Below are 11,078 nucleotides of genomic sequence, written 5' to 3'. Positions count from 1 at the left end.
TTAGTATAATAATTTATATACTAATTTATAGTATTATACATAGACTTAAAGTATAATACTAATAGTAATATAGTATTAGATTATTAGTATTTAGTATTAGGTAATAAAATTTAAATTGTATTAATATAATAGACCATATATATATATATATAATAGGCTACATAGTTATACATAATAAATTAAAGAATATAACAATGCAATATAGTATTAATACTATAAGTCTATATTAGACTATTAGTATTAGTATATATATTAGTATTAGTTATAGCTATATAACTAATATTAGACTATATAATAGTAATAGTATTAATATTAGACTATATAATAGTAATAATATTAATATTAGACTATTAGTATAGCTATATATTAGTGTTAGTTTTGGTGATTTAGTATAACTATATTAGTATGAGTATAACTATAGCCTATATTAGAATATTAGTATTAGACTATTAGTATATATGTGATTATTTTTTATGTAATTAATGATTATATAGACTTAAAGTATATTATCAATAGTAATATTTTATTAGACTATTAGTATCATTATAAATATTAGTATTAATTATAGTGATTATAAATATTAGTGATTATTATAACTATATTATTAATAGACTATAATGATTATTTTATATGTGATTATTTAGTGTAGTGATTTAGTTACTAAAATTAGTATAGTAGTTTAAACTTTAGTATTAGCTTATTATAGTTTATACATAGACTGAAAGTATAATATTAATAGTAAATTAGTAATATAATATTAGACTAGATTAAACATTTATTTTATAAATTATAAATAACATTATCTTATATATAATTTTAATTTATATTATTTTATATAAAAATTATATATAATATAAAACATATTATATATAATATTAATAAATATATATATATATAAACAGTACCGGTCCGGTCCGGTCCAATATTAACCAGAACCGGCACGGTCCCGGCCTATTTCCTATTTATAAAAACCGGTTCCGAATTGGACCGGTCCAAAACCGACACAACGGGTTCGATCCGGACCGGTTTTCCGGTTTTCCAGATTGTTTTTACACCCCTATTGTTTATGAATTTTTATCATAACAATCGAATAATCTCAAATTAAAGCATAAATGAGTCTCAAATTTTCATCATAATAAAAGTTTGAACATCAAGAATATCAACAAATCAAGTATGACCAAGAAATGAACAAGGTTATCAATGAATGTCTAAGTTTTTTACATCTCTTACTAATTTGAGAAAGTTTTAAAACTCATAAATATTTCAAAACTTATGAAAAATTGAATTGGTGATATTTTTGACATTTGCAAAAAGGAGAGCTTTTGTTTAAAAACTAGAAAAGTATATGATGGTGTTTTGGACATTGCAAAAAGGAGAAGTTTTTGTTTAAATTTTGAGAAATGAACTATATTGCTTTTTATTTTTCTAAAAAAAGAAAATTTTGTTTGAAAATTTAAAAAATAAATGATGCTTTTTTAACATTTGCAAAAAGGGATAAGTTTTTGTTTGAAAAGTTGAAAAATAAATGTATATGCTAAATAGAAAGATTTTTTTTAATTAGAAAAGGGATCGTAGAAAATGCAAACAATCTTCTCATGAGTATAATAAAGCCAATTTCAGATTTTCTAAGACACCACAATTACTAGCTTTACAACACTCATATATCAAAAGCTCTCAATCTAGCCGATCTGTTATTGAGTTTTATAATTTGTTTATTTCGAAAGAGATACAATTTTCATTGTATCGTTGATTTCACTCAACCAAGGGTATACTATCCATTGTCAGTTTTTTATAATTGTAAAAAGATGTGTATAACCTTTATAAGTGTAGTAGAACCTCTATACGTGGAAGCATTTAAATCACAACTAGTAAGTTGATTGTAATTGTAGAACGTGTTCTACATGAATGCCTTTAGCCTAATTGGTTAAAGATGTAATAAGTTTCTATTTTCATCTTGAAGGAGATTGAATAATGAAATTAGAAATATACAAGGGACAACTTGAGGCAAAAATATAGGCTGTGGTGACAAATCTTGTTAAAATATTGAATACATATAATTTTAACGAGTAAGAAGATTGAATAGTAAAATTAGGAATACGTAAGGCGCAGCTTGAGACGAGATGTAGGTTGTGGGGATGAATCTTGTTAAAATATTGAGTTTGTATCTTTCCGACCCTTACACTTTATATTCACTATTGTTTAGTATTTTGTTTGTATATTTTATATTGTGTATTTGATTTATTACTTGTTGAGAGTTTTAGACATACCTAATTCAACCCCATTTTGGGTTAGTCAATGGGCAACAAACAACATGCTTTTCGGTTAATGTTGATTAACAAAATATTCTATTTCTAATTACTCATACAATAGGGGATAATTATAAAGCAAAGATAGAAACAAGATGCAAAACCTAGGCATCTTAAAGAAAATGGGGTGTTTGACCAAAATTTTCAAAAAAGTATATACATATAATTTAAAATTAAATGGTCAGCAAAGAGAATAGACAAAGAGATTGTGCATTGTGAAAGAAATAAACAGGAAGAAGTGGAAAAGAATTAAGTGGGGTTTATATACTAGTAGCAGTGGGTGGAAAACACTTATAGCTTTAGGTGTTATTGTGACGCCCCCAAATTCCACGTATGCACACGGGGAAATCGAGACGTTGGGATGATGATAACACAGGTCACCACCCTATCGCCAAGTGTCAAGTGTGTGTATAAGCAACAAATATGCAAAAGAAAACACGCAGCAGATAAACAAAGTCATGTAACTAAGTACCAAAATTTTTCTTTGTTTAATACAAAGCCGTTCAAAACATACATAATAAAATATTACAAACCACAAATATCGTTTCAAAACCAACTACAAAGCATAAACTCCCAAATCAATACTACGGCAGAGCCGCATCCTCGGGCTCAGCCTCCTCCTCCTCCTCAATCTCTGCATTAAAATCTACGATACCAAAAATGGTGCCGTAGGTAAGTAAGATCCAAACGCTACAAGATAAAAATATATTAAACTCAACAATATGCATGAAAGAATGCAAATGCACATGTCCCATAAAAACCACATTTTTTCACACACGCCAAAATCCCATTTTTGGCCCAAAAACATAACCTTTAAAACCAGTCTTGCCATTATCCCAGATAATGGCCCAAAGTAAGAAACCACCATTTTTCCAGAAAATGGATCACATAGCCTCAAACATAACCTCGCCATTTTCCCAGAAAATGGCTCGCATCCAAAATCCATAAAACCGATCCAATTATTACATGCACCATGATCTCCCTTAGGGATCATCCGCACACTCTGGCTCCTGTGCCACACAGCAGGTAACGACTATGCGTATGACACCTAAACGAGCAATACCCAGTACTCGCGCCCAGCGCATTCCTGGACCAGGCCATCCTCTAGTCCCTGCCACTCTAGGGACCATGGAGTCGAGACGACAGTATTACCGTATCGTACGATCCGGTCGTCGCCCAGCCACAACTCAGGAGATGTCACTCAGTATTATCCACTCCCGAGTGACCAGAGGAGCTCCACCGAGATAATACCCCATCCTGGTTTGGGGTCGTGGTACACACGCACCCGAAAATCCATTTACACGATTAAAACTGGATTTTCTCAAATTAAATAAAATGCACATGTATGCTCCATGTAATGCACGCCTCAAGGCACAAATAACCAACCAATCACAAAACAACAAAACCAATCAACTCCGTCCTCAATCCATCCGACCCCTGAACTCCTCGGACTTAGTCTGGAATCAACCAACCAATCCAACAATTTATTTTAAGAGCAAAAATATATTTAAATCTAAAGTAGAGTTTGAAAAATACTTACAGTGCTATAAGGTATTTTTCGAAAGCTCAAGACGTTGCAAACGACAGAGAAAAAGCAACATAACAGTGTATTTTACACTGTGGCCGTGGGTAGTAAATTACCCACTTTTGAACGGGGACAAACCAAGACACGAAATTGATAGAGAATGGTCTAGAGATGTTTCTGAATCTAAAGGAAGTGAGCTTTGGCTGTGGGTGGCGGTGGAAACGGCGGTGGAAGTGCAAAAAGGGGCTGATTGGAGTTGAGCTCGTGGGAGCTGATTCGACAACGGATCGGGGCCGAAAATGAGTGGGTTAGGATGGCAAGAGGTAGGAGAAGAAGTGGTGAAGAGGTGGTAGCCGGAGGTGGAGCGACGGGGCCAGAAACAGCAAAAAGCCGTGCGGCTTAGATGGGCTGTAGGGGGTGATCGGCGGCACGGATGGGGCTGGAAATTGGTGGGATGGTGCGCCAGCTGGAGGGGAGTCGAACGGTGGTGGCTGTGTCGGCCACGTCGGCCGGCAGCGGTGGTTCTAGGCTGAGGACCGATTGGCGACGGGAAGAGAGGGAGAAAGAAAAGAAGAAGAAAAAGAAAGAAAAGGACAGAAAAAGAGAAAGAAAAAGAAAAGAGAAAAGAAAAAAGGGAAAAAGAAAAGATGAGGGAAAAGAAATGAGGTCCAATCCTCACATCCGGAGTCCAGAAACCGAACCAACGAAAATGATTTTAAAAAACATAAAACGACTAAAATAAATTAAACACCACATCAAATAAAATAAAACCAATTTAAAATACAATAATTTAAATTAAAAGAACTACTATATTAATTAAATTAGAAAGCTCCTTCAATGAAAATACACGTAAAAACGGGGTATCACATCCTCCCCCCTGAAAAAAAAATTTCATCCTCAAAATTTGTAAGATCAAATACCAACTTGAAGCAAGCCACATAATTCCACTGAGATCAAGTTTAAGGGACGTACCGTCATTTACTCAAACAAGTAGGGGTACTGCTCCCTCATGTCAGCTACTCTCTCCCAAGAGAAATCTTGAGCTAACGGATCCCCCCATGCCACCTTTACTAGAGGTATTGTTTTGGATCTCAATTGTTGCTCTTTTCAATCCATAATCTGTGACAGAACAACCTCTTAAGTAAGGTCCGGTTGTAACTGAATACTCTCTGGGTCAACAAAGCACAGCTCTTGTTGTCCAAAACTCTTCTTCAAGGGTGATACATGAAAGACATCGCGAATATCCTCAAAATATTTTGGCAAAGCAACTCTATAAGCGACAGACCCTACCTTCTCCAAAATCTGAAAAGGGCCAACATACTTCGGATCCAGTTTCCTCCTTTTACCAAAACGCTTAACTCATTTCATGGTAGAGACTTTGGGATAAACTCAATCACCTTCTTCAAAAGATAACTCTCTCCTCCTTGTATCTGCGTAGCTTTTCTAACGACTCTGAACTGCCACCATTTTATCCCTGATGATCCGAATTTGGCTTTGCATCTCCTAAATTATTTCAGGCCCAATTATTTTATTCTCTCCGACTTCATCCCAACACAGAGACGATCTGCACTTCCTCTCATAAAGAGCTTCATAAGGAGCCATCTGAATGGAAGCATGGAAGCTATTATTATAAGCAAATTCTATTAGCGGCAAGTGATTTTCCCAACTCCCTTGAAATTCCATGACATATGCTCGCAACATATCTTCAAGAGTCTGAATGGTGCGATCTGATTGGCTGTCCGTTTGCGGGTGATATGTAGTACTGAACTTCAACTTAGTACCCAATGCTGCCTGCAAACTTTTTCAAAACTGAGACGTGAACCTTGGGTCTCGGTCTGACACAATACTCTTCGGTATGCCGTGCAACTACACTATCTCTTTCACATACAAGCGAATCAACTTACCCAAGGAATCAGTGTTATTAACAGGCAAGAAATGAGCACTCTTCGTTAACCGCTCAATAATCACCCAAACTGAGTTCTTCCCACTAGGAGTCCTTGGCAAGCCCACTACAAAATCCATCGTGATGTCGTCCCACTTCCACTCAGGAATAGGGAGAGGTTGGAGCATACTGACGGATCTTTGATGCTCGGTCTTGACTTGACGGCATGTGTGGCATATTTCGATATACAAGGCAATATCCTTCTTCATTCCATCCCACCGATAATTTTTTTTCAAGTCCCAGTACATCTTCGTACTACCAGGATGGACTGAATAAGGGGTCGCATGAGCTTCTGCTATGATCTGCTCCTTGAATTCTGAATCTTTGGGGACCACTCTACGATCTTGGAACCGAAGAATTCCATCTTTATCCATACTATAATGCAACGGCCCTTGAGATTTTCTGACTCTTTTTCTGATATCCAACAGCTTCGAATCCTTCATTTGAAGAGTCTTCAATTCCTCAAAATCAGCTACTCAAATATCAAGAATTGAAGATAATATTTCCTCTTGCTGTGAACTTTCAATAAGGAGTCTTCTCATCTCGCAAAGTAAAGAATCCAATCCTGACGATTCGGCTTCATCTTCCAAGTGCGACTTTCGACTCAAAGCATCCGCAACTATATTTGTCTTTCCCGGATGATACTTGATCTCGCACTGGTAGTCACTGATTAACTCTAGCCATCGCCTCTGCCTCATGTTCAGATTCTTTTGAGAAAACAGGTGTTTCAAGCTCTTGTGATCGGTGTATACTTCGCAAGCTTCCCCATACAAAAAGTGCCGCCAGATCTTAAGAGCAAAACCAATCACAGCCAATTCCAAATCGTGCATCGGATAATTCTTCTCATGATCCTTTAGCTAATGGGATGCATAAGCAACAACCCGTCCCTCCTGCATAAGGACACAACCCAATCCAAATTTAGACGCATCGCTGAAAACTACGAATGGCTTATGCGGTTTTGGAAGTGCCAACACTGGTGCAGTTGTCAACCTATTCTTCAATTCTTGGAAACTTCTCTCACACTTATCTAACCAAATAAATTCTGCATTCTTTCTAGTCAAAGCTGTGAGAGGTCCTGATAAGCGAGAAAATTCCTCCACAAATCTTCAGTAATATCTGGCAAGTCCCAAGAAACTCCGGATCTCATGCACGGTCGTTGGACACTGTCATGATAAAATGGCTTCTACCTTACTAGGATCAACAACCACCCCGTCTCTGGAAATCACATGCCTAAGAAATCTGACTTCCTCCAATCAGAATTTACATTTGCTGAGCTTGACATACAACTGGTGTTCTCTTAATTTCCCAAGAACTAGACGAAGATGATAAACATGCTCTTCAAAATCTCGGGAATAAATTAAAATATCATCAATGAATACTACCACAAAGGAATCCAAATAAGGTCTAAATATCCAATTCATTAAGTCCATAAAAGCTGCAGGGGCACTAGCTAACCCAAAAGGCATCACTTTAAATTCATAATGCTCATATCTTGATCTGAAAGCTGTTTTGGGTACATCCTTGTCTCTTATCCTCCACTGGTAGTATCCTGACCTCAAATCAATTTTCGAGAACACAGCTGCTCCTTGAAGCTGATCAAACAAATCATTGATCCGGGGGAGAGGATATTTATTCTTGATGGTCACCTTATTTAATTCCTGATAATCAATGCACATTCTGAGGGTACCATCTTTCTTTTTAACAAACAGCACTGGCGCACCCCACGGCAAAGTACTTGGTTGAATGTACCCCTTATCTACCAGCTCTTGCAACTGAACCTTCAACTCTCTTAATTCAGCTGGTGCCATACGGTAAGGAGATTTATGTACAGGGGCTGCTCCAGGTTCCAAGTCAATAACAAACTCCATTTCACGAACAGGGGGTAGCCCAGGCAAGTCATCCACAAACACGTCAGGGAATTCTTCCACAATGGGAATATCTACCAATGACTTCTTCTCAGACGGCGTAGACACCATCTGGACTAAGAAGACATCCGCTCCACAAGCAATCTCTCTTCTTGCTTGAATTGCCGATATAACTACTGGTTTTTCCTTTAGCTTACTCCCCGCAAATTCTAAATAATCCCCATCTGGAAGCTAAAAGCTAATTACCCAACTTCTGCAATTAATACTCGCAGAATATCGGTATAGTCAATCCATCCCAAGGATGATATCAAATCCCAGCAGCTTAAACACAACCAAATCTGTATCCAGAAACCTTCCACAAAAATTTAATGGGCAACCCAAAGCAACTTTAGAACACCACACCACTTCACCATTTGGTAGAGCCACTACCAATGACTTCGGCAAAGGTTCAGTAACTAGATTACATATCTGAGCGAAAGTGGAAGATACAAACGACTGTGATGCACCCGAATCAAGCAAAGTGCAAGCATAAAATTCATATAAACGAACTCTCCCTAAATCAAACACATTAACCCATGAAATCCAAAAACAAGGAAGAAACCAAAGCACACCAAAAATCAAATCCAAAAATTAAATTAAATTAGATCCATACCTATAATCACTCCAGCATCATGGGTCGCTGGTGCCTCATCATCAACATCTCCGGGTGTAACAGCATAAACCTGGGCTTGCACTGTTTGCCTCTGATTTGTTCTTCCACCACGTCTACATCCACGACTTCCTGGAACTGGCCTAGGACACTCACTATCAAAGTGCCCTTACTAGCCACAATTATAGCATCGAGCCCCACCGGAAGGGCACTAACCCACATGGGCTCTATTACAACTCCTGCAAACTGGCACCCATCCTCCCATACATACACCTGAGGCTGCTTGTGGTCAAGTCCCGGTCCGCTGAATAAACTTCTGAGGTGAACCCGAACTACTTCCTTCACCAGAAAAACTCTGCCTCTTATGTCCTGGAGGGGAGCCCATACTCAAATTATTCTCTCGCTCTGCAAGAGTGGCCAAGTCCACTAAATCTTGAAAAGTAGAAATTCGGTGGCAGACCACCATTCTGCATATATCAGGACGCAGACCCTCCTAGAAACGCTCAGCCTGCATTTCCTCCATGGCGATAAATCTTCGAGCGTACTGTTCCACGGTCATACTCCCTTGGACCAAGCTTGAGAACTCTCTTGCTTTTTGCCGCCTCACGGAAGCGAGAAAGAATCGATCATTAAATTCTTGCTTAAAGCGCTGCCAGGTCACAGCGGCGAAAGATCCCAATTCTGACTCTAGCATTACTCTTTTTGTATCCCACCATTTAGAAGCAGTGCCTTGCAACAGATAGCTGGCATAGAATACTTGTTGCGCCTCAGTGCAACCACATACTTCAAAAGTTCTTTCTAAATCTCTGACCCACTTTCCAGCCCGAAGTGGATCCTCTTCTCTCGTGAAGGGTAGAGTTCTATGCGCTAGAAAGCGCTCATAGGTGCATCCAGCTTGCACCACTCCACACGGCCCTCCTTGTTGTGGCCAAGGACCTCCTTGTTGTGGCCAAGGCCCTCCTTGTTGTGGCCTAAAATTTTGCTGCATGAACTCAGTCATTTGCCTTATTGCTTGGGCTATAGCATCATCCCTCGGCGTATCGTCCCGAGGCTCTTGAGTAGACTTTCTTGGCCTCACCATTTCCTGCCACAACACAACCTTTGATCCCCTTTAAGAAAAATAAATAAAACCAATAACATAAAACCAAAACCGAAACCAAAACCAAACCACATAACAAGAAAATAAAGCATACAAGCATGCAATAACATAACTAAATAAATAAATACAAGCAAAATAGCTCAAATAAATTCAAATCAAATAAAACATATCAAATAGCAACTTTACTTAAAATAAATTTTAAAACATAACTTTAAAAACTATCTGGTACTACCTACGGGACATGTGGTTTTACCCAGAGCCAAACCGTTCTGATATCACCTGTGACGCCCCCAAATCCCACGTATGCACACAGGGAAATCGAGACGTCGGGATGATGACAACACGGGTCACCACCCTATCGCCAAGTGCCAAGTAAGTGTATAAGCAACAAATGTGCAAAAGAAAACACGCAGCAGATAAACAAAGTCATATAACTAAGTACCAAAATTTTTCTTTGTTTAATACAAAGCCGTTTAAAACATACATAATAAAATATCACAAACCACAAATATCATTTCAAACCTAACTACAAAGCATAAACTCCCAAATCAATATTCCGGCAGAGCCACATCCTCGGGCTCAGCCTCTTCCTCCTCCTCGATCTCTGCATCAAAATCTACGGTACCAAAAATGGTGCCGCAGGTAAGTAAGATCCAAACGCCACAAAATAAAAATATATTAAACTCAACAATATGTATGAAAGAATGCAAATGCACATGTCCCATAAAAATCACATTTTTCCATGCACGCCAAAATCCCATTTTTGGCCCAAAAACATAACCCTTAAAACCAGCCTTGCCATTATCCCAGATAATGGCCCAAAGTAAGAAACCACCATTTTCCCAAAAAATGGATCACATAGCCTCAAACATAACCTCGCCATTTTCTCAGAAAATGGCCCGCATCCAAAATCCATAAAACCGATCCAATTATTGCATGCACCATGATTTCCCCTAGGGATCATCCGCACACTCTGGCTCCTGTGCCACACCGCAGGTAACGACTACGCGTATGATACCTAAACGAGCGATGCCCAATACTCACGCCCAGCGCGTCCCTGAACCAATCCATCCTCTAGTCCCCGCCACTCTAGGGACCACAGAGTCGACAAGATAACATTTCCGTATCGTGTGATCCGGTCGTCACCCAGCGACAACCCAAGGGATGTCACTCAGTATTATCCACTCCCGAGCGACCAAAGGAGCTCCACCGAGATAATATCCCATCTCGGCTTGGCGTCGTGATACACACGAACCTGAAAATCCATTTACACAATTAACACCGGATTTTCTCAAATTAAATAAACTGTACACGTATGCTCCATGTAATGCACGCCTCAAGGCATAAATAACCAACCAATCACAAAACAACAAAATCAATCAACTCCGTCCTCAATCCATCCGACCCCCGAACTGCTCGGACTCAGTCTGGAATCAACCAACCAATCCAACAATTATTGTAAGAGCAAAAATATATTTAAATCTAAAGTAGAGTTTGGAAAATATTTACAGCGCTATAAGGTATTTTTTGAAAGTTCACAACATTGCAAACGACAGAGAGAAAGCAACGTAACAGTGTATTTTACACTGTGGCCGTGGGTAGTAAATTACCCACTTTTGAACGGGGACAAACCAAGACACGAAATTGATAGGGAATGGTCTAGAGATATTTATGAAGCTAAAGGAAGTGAGC

The sequence above is a fragment of the Carya illinoinensis genome, chromosome 1 (assembly GCF_018687715.1).
Source record: "Carya illinoinensis cultivar Pawnee chromosome 1, C.illinoinensisPawnee_v1, whole genome shotgun sequence".
NCBI lineage: Eukaryota > Viridiplantae > Streptophyta > Magnoliopsida > Fagales > Juglandaceae > Carya > Carya illinoinensis.
Note: the sequence above shows the minus strand (reverse complement) of the source record.